Genomic DNA, 22,127 nt, shown 5'->3' with positions numbered 1-22,127 from the left:
TAAAACTGGAACTGAAACAAGGAACAAGGATGTTTTCAAAGACTGGTAGGATCTCTAAAACCTTTTTAAAGTACATGTCATTGATAAAGCTAAATACTCAAAGGTTGTGTAATACAACAGATTCATCACTGAGAAGAGTGAAATTATGCTGTTTTGAAAACTATGGCAGGTCAGATTTTCTGCCTAAATATATAAGAAGATTTCTGTGAAAACTACACATTATTTCAAAGACTTATTGGCTGTGAAATAAGTTAAGGTTATTTCAAAGGGCTTGTCTGCAAAGAAAGGTGAGATGTAGGAAATAACAGAAAGTCGAGGGGAAAATAGGTCAATGTATACGTTGCTATATTGTGAACTAAGCCTTTGGCCAACCACAATGTAGAGGACCTGACCCTTAGAAACATACAAGTAAGCTGGAATCTTTAAAAATTCAAATCTCTATAAGTAAAAAGATTTATTAAAATGAATAACCAAGTGTTTTAATTGACATCAGAAGATCAAAACAATAAACCCTGAGAACATAGAAAAAAGATAAATAAAGATATGAGCAGAAATTAATACCACAGAAAACGTATAAAATTCAGTTGAGGTAGTAAGTCCAAAGAATATTCTTTGACAAGATTTAAAAGACACACTTTGATTAAAGAAAACCAAAACATAAGTAAAGAATATACAGAAAGAATCAGGACAATGTTATAGCAGAGAATATATGAAATGCCAGTAAATTTGAACATTTGTGTAAAGTGGACCATTTCCTAGCTCCTAAAGTTTACCAAAATTGACACAAGAGGAAATCATTATGGTCATCATGTCTGCCCTTGGAATTCTCGGAACGCCCTGGCCTCAGAATGCAGCATCTGTATTCCATGGTAACCTGTGGAAAGGGGGCGGGGCTGAGGGAGGTTGGAACACTGCCTTCACTGAGGGAGTGGGTGGGGCCATCTCTGCTGTGACTGAACAAAGGGCAGTGGAGAAGGGGGCCAACGGCAGGGCCCTCAGAGCCCGGCAGGCCCAGTCGTGTGTCACAAGCATTTAGGCCCAGGCCATAGTGCGCCTTCTTTGTCTGCACAGCTGCCCAAACTCTCACCTTTCCACTCAGGCCGCCCTCTTACTTGAAATGAGTGTGGAACCGGTACGCGCAGTACACCGCGATTCAAAGCTAACCATAGGTCTGGGCATCATAGCTTCCTGCCATGTGACCGATGTTCGCAGGCAGATGGGTCGTGGGACACACGTGGGGAGCCTCCTGCCCAGGCCACAGGTCGCCCAAAGCCACTATCCCAGATCGGGGGCAGCAAAGCAGTCCTGTCTGAGTCCCAGCCTCTAGAGGGAGTAGTGGACCAACACTTGTAGAAAAAGGGGTCCGCGCGGGTAACTCATTGGAGGGAAACAAACAAATCTTTGCGGACTTTCTGCTGTAGCTTACGAGCGTTCACACCTAAGCCTCTTACAAGGTCAGCTGTTTAGCTAAACATGACCTCATGATCTAAATTTACACAATAATGAAGAAATCAGCTACAAGGGGAGACAAGGAGCAAAAACAATCAATACCAGAATTAGATTCCCTAGGCCAACCATCAGATGTTGGAATAATCAGGTGCAAGGCAGAAAGTATACACAAAACTTGATCTGAAACAAGGAAGAAGGATGTTTTCAAAGACTGGTCCGATTTCTAAAACATTTTTAAAGTACATGTCATTGATAAAGTTAAATACTCAAAGGTTGTGTAATACAAGAGATTCATCATTGAGAATAGTGAAATTATGCTGTTTTGAAAACTATGGCAGGTCAGATTTTCTGCCTAAATATATAAGAAGATTTCTCTGAAAACTACACATTATTTCAAAGACTTATTGGCTGTGAAATAAGTTAAGGTTATTTCAAAGGGCTTGTCTGCAAAGAAAGGTGAGATGTAGGTAATCACAGAAAGTCGAGGGGAAAATAGGTCAATATATACGTTGCTATATTGTGAACTAAGCCCTTGGCCAGCCACAATGTAGAGGACCTGACCCTTAGAAACTTACAAGTAAGCTGGAATCTTTAAAAATTAAAATCTGTATAAGTAAAAAGATTTATTAAAATGAATAACCAAGTGTTTTAATTGACATCAGAAGATCAAAACAATAAACCCTGAGAACATAGAAAAAAGATAAATAAAGATATGAGCAGAACTTAATACCACAGAAAACGTATAATATTCAGTTGAGGTAGTAAGTCCAAAGAATATTCTTTGACAAGATTTAAAAGACACACTTTGATTAAGGAAAACCAAAACATAAGGAAAGAATATACAGAAAGAATCAGGACAATGTTATAGCAGAGAATATATGAAATGCCAGTCAATTTGAACATTTGTGTAAAGTGGACCATTTCCTAGCTCCTAAAGTTTACCAATATTGACACAAGAGGAAATCATTTAAGGTCATCATGTCTGCCCTTGGCATTCTCGGAACGCCCTGGCCTCAGAATGCAGCATCTGTAGTCCATGGTAACCTGCGGAGAGGGGGCGGGGCTGAGGGAGGTTGGAACACTGCCTTCACTGAGGGAGTGGGTGGGGCCATCTCTGCTGTGACTAAACAAAGGGCAGGGGAGAACGGGGCCAACGGCAGGGCCCTCAGAGCCCGGCAGGCCCAGTCGTGTGTCACAAGCATTTAAGCCCAGGCCAAAGTGCGCCTTCTTTGTCTGCACAGCTGCACAAACTCTCACCTTTCCACTCAGGCCGCCCTCTTACTTGAAGTGTGTGTGGAACCGGTCTGCGCAGTGCACCTCGATGCATAGCTAACCATAGGTCTCGGCATCATAGCTTCCTGCCAGGTGACCGAAGTTCGCAGGCAGATGGGTCGTGGGACACACGTGGGGAGCCTCCTGCCCAGGCCACAGGCCGCCCAAAGCCACTATCCCAGATCGTGGGCAGCAAGGCAGTCCTGTCTGAGTCCCAGCCTCTAGAGGGAGTAGTGGACCAACACTTGTAGACAAAGGGGTCCGCGCGGGTAACTCATTGGAGGGCCACAAACAAATCTTTGCGGACCTTCTGCTGAAGCTTACCAGCGTTCACACCTAAGCCTCTTACAGGGTCAGCTGTTTAGCTAAACATGAGCTCATGATCTAAATTTACACAATAATGAAGAAATCAGCTACAAGGGGAGACAAGCAGCAAAAACAATCAATACCAGAATTAGATTCCCTAGGCCAACCATCAGATGTTGGATTAATCAGGTGCAAGGCAGAAAGTATACACAAAACTTGAACTGAAACAAGGAACAAGGATGTTTTCAAAGACTGGTAGGATCTATAAAACATTTTTAAAGTATATGTCATTGATAAAGCTAAATATTCAATGGTTGTGTAATACAACAGATTCATCATTTAGAAGAATGAAATTAGGCTGTTTTGAAAACTATGGCAGGTCAGAATTTCTGCCTAATTATATAAGAAGATTTCTCTAAAAAATACACATTATTTCAAAGACTTATTGGCTGTGAAATAAGTTAAGGGTATTTCAAATGGCTTGTCTTCAAAGAAAGGTGAGATGTAGGGAATCACAGAAAGTCGAGGGGAAAATAGGTCAATATATACATTGCTATATGGAGAACTAAGACATAGGCCAGCCACAATGTAGAGTACCTGACCCTTAGAAACTTACAAGTAAGCTGGAATCTTGAAAAGTTCAAATCTTTATAAGTAAAAAGATTTATTAAAATGAATAAACAAGTGTTTTAATTGACATCAGAATATCAAAACAATAAACCTGAGAACATAGAAAAAATATAAATAAAGATATGAGCAGAACTTAATACCACAGAAAACGTATAAAATTCAGGTGATGTAGTAAGTCCAAAGAATATTCTTTGACAAGATTAAAAGACAAACTTTGATTAAGGAAAACCAAAACATAAGTAAAGAATATAGAGAAAGAATCAGGACAATGTTATAGCAGAGAATATATGAAATGCCAGTCAATTTGAACATTTGTGTAAAGTGGACCAGTTCCTAGCTCCTAAAGTTTACCAAAACTGACACAAGAGGAAATCATTTAAGATCATCATGTCTGCCTTTGGCATTCACGGAATGCTCTGGTCTCAGAATGCAGCAACGGTAGTCCATGGTAACCTGAGGAGAAGGGGCGGGGCTGAGGGAGGTTGGAACAGTGCCCTCACAGAGGGAGTGGTTGTGGCCATCATTGCTGTGACTGAACAAAGGGCAGGGGAGCAGGGCGCCCAGGGCAGGGCCCTCAGAGCCCGGCAGGCCCAGTGGGGTGTCACAAGAATTTAGGCCCAGGACAAAGGGCGCCATCTTTGTCTGCACAGCTGCCCAAACTCTCACCTTTCCACTCAGGCCGCCCTCTTACTTGAAGTGTGTGTGGAACCTGTCCGCGCAGTACACCTCGCTGCACAGCTAACCAAAGGTCTGGGCATCGTTGCTTCCTGCCAGGTGACCGAAGTTCGCAGGCAGATGGGTCCCTGGGACACACGCAGAGAGGCTCCTGCCCGAGCCACAGGCCGCCCACTGCCACTGCAACATATCGTGGGGCACAAAGCAGCCCTGTCTGAGGACGTGCCTCTAGAGGGAGTAGTGGACCAACACTTGTAGGAAACGGGGTCCTCGCGGGCAACTCATTGGAGGGACACAAATAAATCTTTGCGGACTTTCTGATGAAACTTACGAGTGTTCACACCTAAGCCTATTACAAAGACAGATGTTTAGCTAAACATGAGCCCATGATATAAATTTACACAATAATGAAGAAATCAGCTACAGGGGGAGACAATCAGCAAAAACTATCAATGCCAGAATTAGATTCCCTAGGCCATCGATCAAACGTTGGAATAATCAGGTGCAAGGCAGAAAATATACATAAAACTGGAACTGAAACAAGGAACAAGGATGTTTTCAAAGACTGGTAGGATCTCTAAAACCTTTTTAAAGTACATGTCATTGATAAAGCTAAATACTCAAAGGTTGTGTAACACAACAGATTCATCATTGAGAAGAGTGAAATCATGCTGTTTTGAAAACTATGGCAGGTCAGATTTTCTGCCTAATTATATAAGAAGATTTCACTGAAAACTACACATTATTTCAAAGACTTATTGGCTGTGAAATAAGTTAAGGTTATTTCAAAGGGCTTTTCTGCAAAGAAAGGTGAGATGTAGGAAATCACAGAAAGTCGAGGGGAAAATAGGTCAATATATACGTTGCTATATTGTGAACTAAGCCTTTGACCAGCCACAATGTAGAGGACGTGACCCTTAGAAACTTACAAGTAAGCTGGAATCTTTAAAAATTGAAATCTGTATAAGTAAAAAGATTTATTAAAATGAATAACCAAGTGTTTTAATTGACATCAGAAGATCAAAACAATAAACACTGAGAACATAGAAAAAAGATAAATAAAGATATGAGCAGAACTTAATACCACAGAAAACGGATAAAATTCAGTTGAGGTAGTAAGTCCAAAGAATATTCTTTGACAAGATTTAAAAGACACACTTTGATTAAGGAAAACCAAAACATAAGTAAAGAATATACAGAAAGAATCAGGACAATGTTATAGCAGAGAATATATGAAATGCCAGTCAATTTGAACATTTGTGTAAAGTGGACCATTTCCTAGCTCCTAAAGTTTACCAATATTGACACAAGACGAAATCATTTAAGGTCATCATGTCTGCCCTTGGCATTCTCGGAATGCCCTGGAATCAGAAAGCAGCATAGGTAGTCCATGGTAACCTGCGGAGAAGGGGCGGGGCTGAGGGAGGTTGGAACACTGCCCTCACAGAGGGAGTGGGTGTGGCCATCTCTGCTGTGACTGAACAAAGGGCAGGGGAGCAGGGGGCCAAGGGCAGGGCCCTCAGAGCCCGGCAGGCCCAGTGGGGTGTCACAAGCATTTAGGCCCAGGACAAAGGGCGCCTTCTTTGTCTGCACAGCGGCCCAAACTCTCACCATTCCACTCAGGCCGCCCTCTTACTTGAAGTGTGTGTGGAATCTGTCCGCGCAGTACACCTCGCTGCATAGCTAACCATAGGTCTGGGCATCGTAGCTTCCTGCCAGGGGACCGAAATTCGCAGGCAGATGGGTCCCTGGGACACACGCAGAGAGGCTGCTGCCCGGGCCACGGCCGCCCACTTCCAATGCCACAGGTCGTGGGGCACAAAGCAGCCCTGTCTGAGGCCGTGCCTCTAGAGGGAGTAGTGGACCAACACTTGTAGGAAACAGGGTCCTCGCGGGCAACTCATTGGAGGGACACCAATAAATCTTTGCGGACTTTCTGATGAAACTTACGAGTGTTCACACCTAAGCCTCTTACAAAGTCAGATGTTTAGCTAAACATGAGCTCATGATCTAAATTTACACAATAATGAAGAAATCAGCTACAGGGGGAGACAATCAGCAAAAACAATCAATACCAGAATTAGATTCCCTAGGCCATCGAACAGACGTTGGAATACTCAGGTGCAAGGCAGAAAATATACATAAAACTGGAACTGAAACAAGGAACAAGGATGTTTTCAAAGACTGGTAGGATCTCTAAAACATTTTTAAAGTACATGTCATTGATAAAGCTAAATACTCAAAGGTTGTGTAATACAACAGATTCATCATTGAGAATAGTGAAATTATGCTGTTTTGAAAACTATGGCAGGTCAGATTTTCTGCCTAAATATATAAGAAGATTTCTCTGAAAACTACACATTATTTCAAAGACTTATTGGCTTTGAAATAAGTTAAGGTTATTTCAAAGGGCTTGTCTGCAAAGAAAGGTGAGATGTAGGAAATCACAGAAAGTCGAGGGGAAAATAGGTCAATATATACGTTGCTATATTGTGAACTAAGCCTTTGGCCAGCCACAATGTAGAGGACCTGACCCTTAGAAACTTACAAGTAAGCTGGAATCTTTAAAAATTAAAAACTGTATAAGTAAAAAGATTTATTAAAATGAATAACCAAGTGTTTTAATTGACATCAGAAGATCAAAACAATAAAACCTGAGAACATAGAAAAAAGATAAATAAAGATATGAGCAGAACTTAATACCACAGAAAACGTATAATATTCAGTTGAGGTAGTAAGTCCAAAGAATATTCTTTGACAAGATTTAAAAGACACACTTTGATTAAGGAAAACCAAAACATAAGTAAACAATATACAGAAAGAATCAGGACAATGTTATAGCAGAGAATATATGAAATTCCAGTCAATTTGAACATTTGTGTAAAGTGGACCATTTCCTAGCTCCTAAAGTTTACCAATATTGACACAAGAGGAAATCATTTAAGGTCATCATGTCTGCCCTTGGCATTCTCGGAACGTCCTGGCCTCAGAATGCAGCATCTGTAGTCCATGGTAACCTGCGGAGAGGGGGCGGGGCTGAGGGAGGTTGGAACACTGCCTTCACTGAGGGAGTGGGTGGGGCCATCTCTGCTGTGACTGAACAAAGGGCAGGGGAGAAGGGGGCCAACGGCAGGGCCCTCAGAGCCCGGCAGGCCCAGTCGTGTGTCACAAGCATTTAGGCCCATGCCAAAGTGCGCCTTCTTTGTCTGCACAGCTGCCCAAACTCTCACCTTTCCACTCAGGCCGCCCTCTTACTTGAAGTGTGTGTGGAACCGGTCTGCGCAGTGCAACTCGCTGCAAAGCGAACCATAGGTCTGGGTATCATAGCTTCCTGCCAGGTGACCGAAGTTCGCAGGCAGATGGGTCGTGGGACACACGTGGGGAGCCTCCTGCCCAGGCCACAGGCCGCCCAAAGCCACTATCCCAGATCGTGGGCAGCAAGGCAGTCCTGTCTGAGTCCCAGCCTCTAGAGGGAGTAGTGGACCAACACTTGTAGACAAAGGGGTCCGCGTGGGTAACTCATTGGAGGGCCACAAACAAATCTTTGCGGACTTTCTGCTGAAGCTTACCAGCGTTCACACCTAAGCCTCTTACAGGGTCAGCTGTTTAGCTAAACATGAGCTCATGATCTAAATTTACACAATAATGAAGAAATCAGCTACAAGGGGAGACAAGCAGCAAAAACAATCAATACCAGAATTAGATTCCCTAGGCCAACCATCAGAATTTGGATTAATCAGGTGCAAGGCAGAAAGTATACACAAAACTTGAACTGAAACAAGGAACAAGGATGTTTTAAAAGACTGGTAGGATCTCTAAAACATTTTTAAAGTACATGTGATTGATAAAGCTAAATAGTCAATAGCTGTGTAATACAACAGATTCATCATTGAGAAGAGTGAAATTAGGCTGTTTTGAAAACTATGGCAGGTCAGAATTTCTGCCTAATTATATAAGAAGATTTCTCTAAAAAATACACATTATTTCAAAGATTTATTGGCTTTGAAATAAGTTAAGGGTATTTCAAATGGCCTGTTTGCAAAGAAAGGTGAGATGTAGGGAATCACAGAAAGTCGAGGGGAAAATAGGTCAATATATACATTGCTATATGGAGAACTAAGACTTAGGCCAGCCACAATGTAGAGGACCTGACCCTTAGAAACTTACAAGTAAGCTGGAATCTTGAAAAGTTCAAATCTTTATAAGTAAAAAGATTTATTAAAATGAATAACCAAGTGTTTTAATTGACATCAGAATATCAAAACAATAAACCTGAGAACATAGAAAAAATATAAATAAAGATATGAGCAGAACTTAGTACAATAGAAAACGTATAAAATTCAGGTGATGTAGTAAGTCCAAAGAATATTCTTTGACAAGATTAAAAGACAAACTTTGATTAAGGAAAACCAAAACATAAGTAAAGAATATACAGAAAGAATCAGGACAATGTTATAGCAGAGAATATAAGAAATGCCAGTAAATATGAACATTTGTGTAAAGTGGACCATTTCCTAGCTCCTAAAGTTTACCAAAATTGACACAAGAGGAAATCATTTAAGGTCATCATGTCTGCCCTTGGCATTCTCGGAATGCCCTGGCCTCAGAATGCAGCATCTGTAGTCCATTGTAACCTGCGGAGAGGGGGCGGGGCGGAGGGAGGTTGGAACACTGCCTTCACTGAGGGAGTGGGTGGGGCCATCTCTGCTGTGACTGAACAAAGGGCAGGGGAGATGGGGGCCATCGGCAGGGCCCTCAGAGCCCGTCAGGCCCAGTCGTGTGTCAAAAGCATTTAGGCCCAGGCCAAAGTGCGCCTTCTTTGTCTGCACAGCGGCCCAAACTCTCACCTTTCCACTCAGGCCGCCCTCTTACTTGAAGTGTGTGTGGAACCGGTCCGCGCAGTACACCTCGATGCAAAGCTAACCATAGGTCTGGGCATCATAGCTTCCTGCCAGGTGACCGAAGTTCGCAGGCAGATGATTCGTGGGACACACGTGGGGAGCCTCCTGCCCAGGCCACAGGCCGCCCAAAGCAACTATCCCAGATCGGGGGCAGCGAAGCAGTCCTGTCTGTGTCCCAGCCTCTAGAGGGAGTAGTGGACCAACACTTGTAGAAAAAGGGGTCCGCGCGGGTAACTCATTGGACGGACACAAACAAATCTTTGCGGACTTTCTGCTGAAACTTACGAGCGATCACACCTAAGCCTCTTACAAGGATAGCTGTTTTGCTAAACATGAGCTCATGATCTAAATTTACACAATAATGAAGAAATCAGCTACAAGGGGAGACAAGCAGCAAAAACAATCAATACCAGAATTAGATTCCCTAGGCCAACCATCCGATGTTGGAATAATCAGGTGCAAGGCAGAAAGTATACACAAAACTGGAACTGAAACAAGGAACAAGGATATTTTTAAAGACTGGTAGGATCTCTAAAACATTTTTAAAGTACATGTCATTGATAAAGCTAAATACTCAATGGTTGTGTAATACAACAGATTCATCATTGAGAAGAGTGAAATTATGCTGTTTTGAAAACTATGGCAGGTCAGATTTTCTGCCTAATTATATAAGAAGATTTCTCTAAAAAATACACATTATTTCAAAGACTTATTGGCTGTGAAATAAGTTAAGGGTATTTCAAATGGCTTGTCTGCAAGGAAAGGTGAGATGTAGGGAATCACAGAAAGTCGAGGGGAAAATAGGTTAACATATACATTGCTATATGGTGAACTAAGACTTAGTCCAGCCACAATGTAGAGGACCTGACCCTTAGAAACTTACAAGTTAGCTGGAATCTTGAAAAGTTCAAATCTTTATAAGTTAAAACATTTATTAAAATGAATAACCAAGTTTTTTAATTGACATCAGAATATCAAAACAATAAACCTGAGAACATAGAAAAAATATAAATAAAGATATGAGCAGTACTTAATACAATAGAAAACGTATAAAATTCAGGTGATGTAGTAAGTCCAAAGAATATTCTTTGACATGATTAAAAGAGAAAGTTTGATTAAGGAAAACCAAAACATAAGTAAAAATATACAGAAAGAATCAGGACAATGTTATAGCAGAGAATATATGAAATGCCAGAAAAATTGAACATTTGTGTAAAGTGGACCAGTTCCTAGCTCCTAAAGTTTACCTAAACTGACACAAGAGGAAATCATTTAAGGTCATCATGTCTGCCCTTGGCATTCTCGGAATGCCCTGGACTCAGAATGCAGCATCTGTAGTCCATGTTAACCTGCGGAGAGGGGGCGGGGCTGAGGGAGGTTGGAACACTGCCCTCACAGTGGGAGTGGGTGTGGCCATCTCTGCTGAGACTGAACAAAGGGCAGGGGCGCAGGGGGCCCAGGGCAGGGCCCTCAGAGCCCGGCAGGCCCAGTGGGGTTTCACAAGCATTTAGGCCCAGGCCAAAGGGCGCCTTCTTTGTCTGCACAGCTGCCCAAACTCTCACCTTTGAACTCAGGCCGCCCTCTTACTTGAAGTGTGTGTGGAACCTGTCCGCGCAGTACACCTCGCTGCACAGCTAACCATAGGTCTGGGCATCGTACCTTCCTGCCAGGTGACCGAAGTTCGCAGGCAGATTGGTCACTGGGCCACAGGCAGAGATGCTCCTATCCGGGCCACAGGCCGCCCACTGCCACTGCCCCAGATCGTGGGGCGCAAATCAGCCCTGTCTGAAGCCGTGCCTCTAGAGGGAGTAGTGGACCAACCCTTGTAGAAAACGGGGTCCTCGTGGGCAAATCATTGGAGTGACACAAATAAATCTTTGCGGACTTTCTGATGAAGCTTACGAGTGTTCAAACCTAAGCCTCTTACAATGTCAGATGTTTAGCTAAACATGAGCTCATGATCTAAATTTACACAATAATGAAGAAATCAGCTACAGGGGGAGACAATCAGCGAAAACAATCAATACCAGAATTAGATTCCCTAGGCCATCGATCAGACGTTTGAATAATCAGGTGCAGGGCAGAAAATGTACATAAAACTGGAACTGAAACAAGGAACAAGGATGTTTTCAAAGACTGGTGGGATCTCTAAAATATTTTTACAGTACATGTCATTGATAAAGCTAAATACTCAAAGGTTGTGTAATACAACAGATTCATCATTGAGAAGAGTGAAATTATGCTGTTTTGAAAACTATTGCAGGTCAGATTTTCTGCCTAAATATATATATATGAAGATTTCTCTGAAAACTACACATTATTTCAAAGACTTATTGGAAGTGAAATAACTTAAAGTTATTTCAAATGGCTTGTCTGCAAAGAAAGGTGAGATGTACGAAATCACAGAAAGTCGAGGGGAAAATAGGTAAATATATACTTTGCTATATAGTGAACTAAGCCTTTGGCCAGCCACAATGTAGAGAACCTGACCCTTAGAAACTTACAAGTAAGCTGGAATCTTTAAAAATTCAAATCTGTATAAGTAAAAAGATTTATTGAAATAAATAACCAAGTGTTTTAATTTACATCAGAAGATCAAAACAATAAACACTGAGAACATAGAAAAAAGATAAATAAAGATATGAGCAGAACTTAATACCACAGAAAACGTATAAAATTCAGTTGAGGTAGTAAGTCCAAAGAATATTCTTTGACAAGATTTAAAAGACACACTTTGATTAAGGAAAACCAAAACATAAGTAAAGAATATACAGAAAGAATCAGGACAATGTTATAGCAGAGAATATATGAAATGCCAGTAAATTTGAATATTTGTGTAAAGTGGACCATTTCCTAGCTCCTAAAGTTTACCAAAATTGACACAAGAGGAAATCATTTAAGGTCATCATGTCTGCCCTTGGCATTCTCGGAATGCCCTGGCCTCAGAATGCAGCATCTATAGTCCATGGTAACCTGCGGAGAGGGGGCGTGGCTGAGGGAGTTTGGAACACTGCCTTCACTGAGGGAGTGGGTGGGGCCATCTCTGCTGTGACTGAACAAAAGGCAGGGGAGAAGGGGGCCAACGTCAGGGCCCTCAGAGCCCGGAAGGCCCAGTCGTCTGTCACAAGCATTTAGGCTCAGGCCAAAGTGCGCCGTCTTTGTCTGCACAGCGGCCCAAACTCTCACCTTTCCACTCAGGCCGCCCTCTTACTTGAAGTGTGTGTGGAACCGGTCCGCGCAGTACACCTGATGCAAAGCTAACCATAGGTCTGGGCATCGTAGCTTCCTGCCAGGTGACCGAAGTTCGCAGGCAGATGGGTCCCTGGGACACACGCAGAGAGGCTCCTGCCCGGGCCACGGCCGCCCACTTCCAATGCCACAGGTCGTGGGGCGCAAATCAGCCCTGTCTGAAGCCGTGCCTCTAGAGGGATTAGTGGACCAACCCTTGTAGAAAACGGTGTCCTCGTGGGCAAATCATTGGTGGGACATAAATAAATCTTTGTGGACTTTCTGATGAAGCTTACGAGTGTTCACACATAAGCCTCTTACAAACTCAGATGTTTAGCTAAACATGAGCTCATGATCTACATTTACACAATAATGAAGAAATCAGCTACAGGGGGAGACAATCAGCAAAAACAATCAATACCAGAATTAGATTCCCTAGGACATCGATCAGACCTTGGAATAATCAGGTGCAAGGCAGAAAATATATATAAAACTGGAACTGAAACAAGGAACAAGGTTGTTTTCAAAGACTGGTAGGATCTCTAAAACATTTTTAAAGTACATGTCATTGACAAAGCTAAAACTCAAAGGTTGTGTAATACAACAGATTCATCATTGAGAAGAGTGAAATTATGCTGTTTTGAAAACTATGGCAGGTCAGATTTTCTGCCTAAAAATATAAGAAGATTTCTCTGAAAACTACACATTATTTCAAAGACTTATTGGCTGTGAAATAAGTTAAGGGTATTTCAAATGGTTTGTCTGCAAAGAAAGGTGAGATGTAGGGAATCACAGAAAGTCGAGGGGAAAATAGGTCAATATATACATTGCTATATGGAGAACTAAGACTTAGGCCAGCCACAATGTAGAGGACCTGACCCTTAGAAACTTACAAGTAAGCTGGAATCTTGAAAAGTTCAAATCTTTATAAGTAAAAAGATTTATTAAAATGAATAACCAAGTGTTTTAATTGACATCAGAAGATCAAAACAATAAACCCTGAGAACATTGAAAAAAGATAAATAAAGATATGAGAAGAACTTAATACCACAGAAAACGTATAAAATTCAGTTGTGGTAGTAAGTCCAAACAATATTCTTTGACAAGATTTAAAAGACACACTTTGCTTAAGGAAAACCAAAACATAAGTAAAGAATATACAGAAAGAATCAGGACAATGTTATAGCAGAGAGTATATGAAATGCCAGTAAATTTGAACGTTTGTGTAAAGTGGACCAGTTCTTAGCTCCTATAATTTACCAAAACTGACACAAGAGGAAATCATTTAAGGTCATCATGTCTGCCCTTGGCATTCTCGGAATGCCCTGGACTCAGAATGCAGCATCTGTAGTCCATGTTAACCTGCGGAGAGGGGTCGGGGCTGAGGGAGGTTGGAACACTGCCCTCACAGAGGGAGTGGGTGTGGCCATCTCTGCTGTGACTGAACAAAGTGCAGGGGAGCAGGGGGCCCAGGGCAGGGCCCTCAGAGCCCGGCAGGCCCAGTGGGGTTTCACAAGAATTTAGGCCCAGGACAAAGGGCGCCTTCTTTGTCTGCACAGCTGCCCAAACTCTCACCTTTCCAACGAGGCCGCCCTCTTACTTGAAGTGTGTGTGGAACCTGTCCGCGCAGTACACCTCGCTGCACAGCTAACCATAGGTCTGGGCATCGTAGCTTCCTGCCAGGTGACCGAAATTCACAGGCAGATGGGTCCGTGGGACACACGCAGAGAGGCTCCTGCCCGGACCACAGGCCGCCCACTGCCACTGCCCCAGATCGTGGGGCACAAAGCAACCCTGTCTGAGGCCGTGCCTGTAGAGGGAGTAGTGGACCAACCCTTGTAGGAAACGGTGTCCTCGAGGCAACTCATTGGAGGGGCACAAATAAATCTTTGCGGACTTTCTGATGTAACTTACGAGTGTTCACAGCTAAGCCGCTTACAAAGTCAGATGTTTAGCTAAGCATGAGCTCATGATCTAAATTTACACAATAATGAAGAAATCAGCTACAGGGGGAGACAATCAGCAAAAACAATCAATACCAGAATTAGATTCCCTAGGCCATCGAACAGACGTTGGAATACTCAGGTGCAAGGCAGAAAATATACATAAAACTGGAACTGAAACAAGGAACAAGGATGTTTTCAAAGACTGGTAGGATCTCTAAAACATTTTTAATGTACATGTCATTGATAAAGCTAAATACTCAAAGGTTGTGTAATACAACAGATTCATCATTGAGAAGAGTGAAATTATGCTGTTTTGAAAACTATGGCAGGTCAGATTTTCTGCCTAATTATATAAGAAGATTTCTCTAAAAAATACACATTATTTCAAAGACTTATTGGCTGTGAAATAAGTTAAGGGTATTTCAAATGGCTTGTCTGCAAGGAAAGGTGAGATGTAGGGAATCACAGAAAGTCGAGGGGAAAATAGGTTAACATATACATTGCTATATGGTGAACTAAGACTTAGTCCAGCCACAATGTAGAGGACCTGACCCTTAGAAACTTACAAGTTAGCTGGAATCTTGAAAAGTTCAAATCTTTATAAGTTAAAACATTTATTAAAATGAATAACCAAGTTTTTTAATTGACATCAGAATATCAAAACAATAAACCTGAGAACATAGAAAAAATATAAATAAAGATATGATAAGTACTTAATACAATAGAAAACGTATAAAATTCAGGTGATGTAGTAAGTCCAAAGAATATTCTTTGACATGATTAAAAGAGAAAGTTTGATTAAGGAAAACCAAAACATAAGTAAAAATATACAGAAAGAATCAGGACAATGTTATAGCAGAGAATATATGAAATGCCAGAAAAATTGAACATTTGTGTAAAGTGGACCAGTTCCTAGCTCCTAAAGTTTACCTAAACTGACACAAGAGGAAATCATTTAAGGTCATCATGTCTGCCCTTGGCATTCTCGGAATGCCCTGGACTCAGAATGCAGCATCTGTAGTCCATGTTAACCTGCGGAGAGGGGGCGGGGCTGAGGGAGGTTGGAACACTGCCCTCACAATGGGAGTGGGTGTGGCCATCTCTGCTGAGACTGAACAAAGGGCAGGGGCGCAGGGGGCCCAGGGCAGGGCCCTCAGAGCCCGGCAGGCCCAGTGGGGTTTCACAAGCATTTAGGCCCAGGCCAAAGGGCGCCTTCTTTGTCTGCACAGCTGCCCAAACTCTCACCTTTGAACTCAGGCCGCCCTCTTACTTGAAGTGTGTGTGGAACCTGTCCGCGCAGTACACCTCGCTGCACAGCTAACCATAGGTCTGGGCATCGTACCTTCCTGCCAGGTGACCGAAGTTCGCAGGCAGATTGGTCACTGGGCCACAGGCAGAGATGCTCCTATCCGGGCCACAGGCCGCCCACTGCCACTGCCCCAGATCGTGGGGCGCAAATCAGCCCTGTCTGAAGCCGTGCCTCTAGAGGGAGTAGTGGACCAACCCTTGTAGAAAACGGGGTCCTCGTGGGCAAATCATTGGAGTGACACAAATAAATCTTTGCGGACTTTCTGATGAAGCTTACGAGTGTTCAAACCTAAGCCTCTTACAATGTCAGATGTTTAGCTAAACATGAGCTCATGATCTAAATTTACACAATAATGAAGAAATCAGCTACAGGGGGAGACAATCAGCGAAAACAATCAATACCAGAATTAGATTCCCTAGGCCATCGATCAGACGTTTGAATAATCAGGTGCAGGGCAGAAAATGTACATAAAACTGGAACTGAAACAAGGAACAAGGATGTTTTCAAAGACTGGTGGGATCTCTAAAATATTTTTACAGTACATGTCATTGATAAAGCTAAATACTCAAAGGTTGTGTAATACAACAGATTCATCATTGAGAAGAGTGAAATTATGCTGTTTTGAAAACTATTGCAGGTCAGATTTTCTGCCTAAATATATATATATGAAGATTTCTCTGAAAACTACACATTATTTCAAAGACTTATTGGAAGTGAAATAACTTAAAGTTATTTCAAATGGCTTGTCTGCAAAGAAAGGTGAGATGTACGAAATCACAGAAAGTCGAGGGGAAAATAGGTAAATATATACTTTGCTATATAGTGAACTAAGCCTTTGGCCAGCCACAATGTAGAGAACCTGACCCTTAGAAACTTACAAGTAAGCTGGAATCTTTAAAAATTCAAATCTGTATAAGTAAAAAGATTTATTGAAATAAATAACCAAGTGTTTTAATTTACATCAGAAGATCAAAACAATAAACACTGAGAACATAGAAAAAAGATAAATAAAGATATGAGCAGAACTTAATACCACAGAAAACGTATAAAATTCAGTTGAGGTAGTAAGTCCAAAGAATATTCTTTGACAAGATTTAAAAGACACACTTTGATTAAGGAAAACCAAAACATAAGTAAAGAATATACAGAAAGAATCAGGACAATGTTATAGCAGAGAATATATGAAATGCCAGTAAATTTGAATATTTGTGTAAAGTGGACCATTTCCTAGCTCCTAAAGTTTACCAAAATTGACACAAGAGGAAATCATTTAAGGTCATCATGTCTGCCCTTGGCATTCTCGGAATGCCCTGGCCTCAGAATGCAGCATCTATAGTCCATGGTAACCTGCGGAGAGGGGGCGTGGCTGAGGGAGTTTGGAACACTGCCTTCACTGAGGGAGTGGGTGGGGCCATCTCTGCTGTGACTGAACAAAAGGCAGGGGAGAAGGGGGCCAACGGCAGGGCCCTCAGAGCCCGGAAGGCCCAGTCGTCTGTCACAAGCATTTAGGCTCAGGCCAAAGTGCGCCGTCTTTGTCTGCACAGCGGCCCAAACTCTCACCTTTCCACTCAGGCCGCCCTCTTACTTGAAGTGTGTGTGGAACCGGTCCGCGCAGTACACCTGATGCAAAGCTAACCATAGGTCTGGGCATCGTAGCTTCCTGCCAGGTGACCGAAGTTCGCAGGCAGATGGGTCCCTGGGACACACGCAGAGAGGCTCCTGCCCGGGCCACGGCCGCCCACTTCCAATGCCACAGGTCGTGGGGCGCAAATCAGCCCTGTCTGAAGCCGTGCCTCTAGAGGGATTAGTGGACCAACCCTTGTAGAAAACGGTGTCCTCGTGGGCAAATCATTGGTGGGACATAAATAAATCTTTGTGGACTTTCTGATGAAGCTTACGAGTGTTCACACATAAGCCTCTTACAAACTCAGATGTTTAGCTAAACATGAGCTCATGATCTACATTTACACAATAATGAAGAAATCAGCTACAGGGGGAGACAATCAGCAAAAACAATCAATACCAGAATTAGATTCCCTAGGACATCGATCAGACCTTGGAATAATCAGGTGCAAGGCAGAAAATATATATAAAACTGGAACTGAAACAAGGAACAAGGTTGTTTTCAAAGACTGGTAGGATCTCTAAAACATTTTTAAAGTACATGTCATTGACAAAGCTAAAACTCAAAGGTTGTGTAATACAACAGATTCATCATTGAGAAGAGTGAAATTATGCTGTTTTGAAAACTATGGCAGGTCAGATTTTCTGCCTAAAAATATAAGAAGATTTCTCTGAAAACTACACATTATTTCAAAGACTTATTGGCTGTGAAATAAGTTAAGGGTATTTCAAATGGTTTGTCTGCAAAGAAAGGTGAGATGTAGGGAATCACAGAAAGTCGAGGGGAAAATAGGTCAATATATACATTGCTATATGGAGAACTAAGACTTAGGCCAGCCACAATGTAGAGGACCTGACCCTTAGAAACTTACAAGTAAGCTGGAATCTTGAAAAGTTCAAATCTTTATAAGTAAAAAGATTTATTAAAATGAATAACCAAGTGTTTTAATTGACATCAGAAGATCAAAACAATAAACCCTGAGAACATTGAAAAAAGATAAATAAAGATATGAGAAGAACTTAATACCACAGAAAACGTATAAAATTCGGTTGTGGTAGTAAGTCCAAAGAATATTCTTTGACAAGATTTAAAAGACACACTTTGCTTAAGGAAAACCAAAACATAAGTAAAGAATATACAGAAAGAATCAGGACAATGTTATAGCAGAGAGTATATGAAATGCCAGTAAATTTGAACGTTTGTGTAAAGTGGACCAGTTCTTAGCTCCTATAATTTACCAAAACTGACACAAGAGGAAATCATTTAAGGTCATCATGTCTGCCCTTGGCATTCTCGGAATGCCCTGGACTCAGAATGCAGCATCTGTAGTCCATGTTAACCTGCGGAGAGGGGTCGGGGCTGAGGGAGGTTGGAACACTGCCCTCACAGAGGGAGTGGGTGTGGCCATCTCTGCTGTGACTGAACAAAGTGCAGGGGAGCAGGGGGCCCAGGGCAGGGCCCTCAGAGCCCGGCAGGCCCAGTGGGGTTTCACAAGAATTTAGGCCCAGGACAAAGGGCGCCTTCTTTGTCTGCACAGCTGCCCAAACTCTCACCTTTCCAACGAGGCCGCCCTCTTACTTGAAGTGTGTGTGGAACCTGTCCGCGCAGTACACCTCGCTGCACAGCTAACCATAGGTCTGGGCATCGTAGCTTCCTGCCAGGTGACCGAAATTCACAGGCAGATGGGTCCGTGGGACACACGCAGAGAGGCTCCTGCCCGGACCACAGGCCGCCCACTGCCACTGCCCCAGATCGTGGGGCACAAAGCAACCCTGTCTGAGGCCGTGCCTGTAGAGGGAGTAGTGGACCAACCCTTGTAGGAAACGGTGTCCTCGAGGCAACTCATTGGAGGGGCACAAATAAATCTTTGCGGACTTTCTGATGTAACTTACGAGTGTTCACAGCTAAGCCGCTTACAAAGTCAGATGTTTAGCTAAGCATGAGCTCATGATCTAAATTTACACAATAATGAAGAAATCAGCTACAGGGGGAGACAATCAGCAAAAACAATCAATACCAGAATTAGATTCCCTAGGCCATCGATCAGACGTTGGAATAATCAGGTGCAAGGCAGAAAATATACATAAAACTGGAACTGAAACAAGGAACAAGGATGTTTTCAAAGACTGGTAGGATCTCTAAAACATTTTTAAACTACATGTCATTGATAAAGCTAAATATTCAAAGGTTGTGTAATACAACAGATTCATCATTGAGAAGAGTGAAATTATGCTGTTTTGAAAATGATGGCAGGTCAGATTTTCTGCCTAATTATATAAGAAGATTTCTCTAAAAAATAAACATTATTTCAAAGACTTATTGGCTGTGAAATAAGTAAAGGGTATTTCAAATGGCTTGTCTGCAAGGAAAGGTGAGATGTAGGGAATCACAGCAAGTCGAGGGGAAAATAGGTCAATATATACATTGCTATATGTTGAACTAAGACTTAGGCCAGCCACAATGTAGAGGACCTGACCCTTAGAAACTTACAAGTTAACTGGAATCTTGAAAAGTTCAAATCTTTATAAGTAAAAAGATTTATTAAAATGAATAAACAAGTGTTTTAATTGACATCAGAATATCAAAACAATAAACCTGAGAACATAGAAAAAATATAAATAAAGATATGAGCAGTACTTAATACAATAGAAAACGTATAAAATTCAGGTGATGTAGTAAGTCCAAAGAATATTCTTTGACAAGATTAAAAGACAAACTTTGATTAAGGAAAACCAAAACATAAGTAAAGAATATACAGAAAGAATCAGAAGAATGTTATAGCAGAGAATATATGAAATGCCAGTAAATTTGAACATTTGTGTAAAGTGGACCAGTTCCTAGCTCCTAAAGTTTACCAAAACTGACACAAGAGGAAATCATTTAAGGTCATCATGTCTGCCCTTGGCATTCTCGGAATGCCCTGGAATCAGAATGCAGCATCTGAAGTCCATGTTAACCTGCGGAGAGGGGGCGGGGCTGAGGGAGGTTTGAACACTGCCCTCACAGAGGGAGTGTGTGTGGCCATCTCTGCTGTGACTGAACAAAGGGCAGGGGAGCAGGGGGCCCAGGGCAGGGCCCTCAGAGCCCGGCAGGCCCAGTGGGGTTTCACAAGCATTTAGGCCCAGTACAAAGGGCGCCTTCTTTCTCTGCACAGCTGCCCAAACTCTCACCTTTCCACTCAGGCCGCCCTCTTACTTGAAGTGTGTGTGGAACCTGTCCGCGCAGGACACCTCGCTGCACAGCTAACCATAGGTCTGGGCATCGTAGCTTCCTGCCATGTGACCGAAGTTCGCAGGCAGATGGGTCCCTGGTACACAGGCAGAGATGCTCCTATCCGGGCCACAGGCCGCCCACTGCAACTGCCCCAGATCGTGGGGCGCAAAGCAGCCCTGTCTGAAGCCGTGCCTCTAGAGGGAGTAGTGGACCAACCCTTGTAGAAAACGGGGTCCTCGTGGGCAAATCATTGGAGGGACACAAATATATCTTTGCGGACTTTCTGATGAAGCTTACGAGCGTTCACACCTAAGCCTCTTACAAGGTCAGCTGTTTAGCTAAACATGAGCTCATGATCTAAATTTACACAATAATGAAGAAATCAGCTACAAGGGGAGACAAGCAGCAAAAACAATCAATACCAGAATTAGATTCCCTAGGCCAGCCATCAGATGTTGGAATAATCAGGTGCAAGGCAGAAAGTATACACAAAACTGGAACTGAAACAAGGAACAAGGATGTTTTCAAAGACTGGTAGGATCTCTAAAACATTTTTAAAGTACATGTCATTGATAAAGCTAAATACTCAATGGTTGTGTAACACAACAGATTCATCATTGAGAAGAGTGAAATTATGCTGTTTTGAAAACTATGGCAGGTCAGATTTTCTGCCTAATTATATAAGAAGATTTCTCTAAAAAATACACATTATTTCAAAGACTTATTGGCTGTGAAATAAGTTAAGGGTATTTCAAATGGCTTGTGTGCAAAGAAAGGTGAGATGTAGGGAATCACAGAAAGTCGAGGGGAAAATAGGTCAATATATACATTGTTATATGGTGAACTAAGACTTAGGCCAGCCACAATGTAGAGGACCTGACCCTTAGAATCTTACAAGTAAGCTGGAATCTTGAAAACTTCAAATTTTATAAGTAAAAATACTTATTAAAATGAATAACCAAGTGTTTTAATTGACATCAGAATATCAAAACAATAAACCTGAGAACATAGAAAAAATATAAATAAAGATATGAGCAGAACTTAATACAATAGAAAACGTATAAAATTCAGGTGATGTAGTAAGTCCAAAGAATATTCTTTGACAAGATTAAAAGACACATTTTGATTAAGGAAAACCAAAACATAAGTAAAGAATATACAGAAAGAATCAGGACAATGTTATACCAGAGAGTATATGAAATGCCAGTAAATTTGAAGGTTTGTGTAAAGTGGACCAGTTCCTAGCTTCTAAAATTTACCAAAACTGACACAAGAGGAAATCATTTAAGGTCATCATGTCAGCCCTTGGCCTTCTCGGAATGCCCTGGACTCAGAATGCAGCATCTTTAGTCCATGGTAACCTGCGGAGAAGGGACTGGGCTGAGGGAGTTTGGAACACTGCCCTCACAGAGGGAGTGGGTGTGGCCATCTCTGCTGTGACTGAACTAAGGGCAGGGGAGCAGGGGGCCCAGGGCAGGGCCCTCAGAGCCCGGCAGGCCCAGTGGGGTTTCACAAGCATTTAGGACCAGGACAAGGGGCACCAGCTTTGTCTGCACAGATGTCCAAACCCTCAC

The sequence above is a fragment of the Mesoplodon bidens genome, assembly GCF_964165515.1.
Source record: "Mesoplodon bidens genome assembly, chromosome: Y".
NCBI classification, from domain to species: Eukaryota; Metazoa; Chordata; class Mammalia; order Artiodactyla; family Ziphiidae; genus Mesoplodon; species Mesoplodon bidens.
This window is presented reverse-complemented; position numbering follows the sequence as displayed.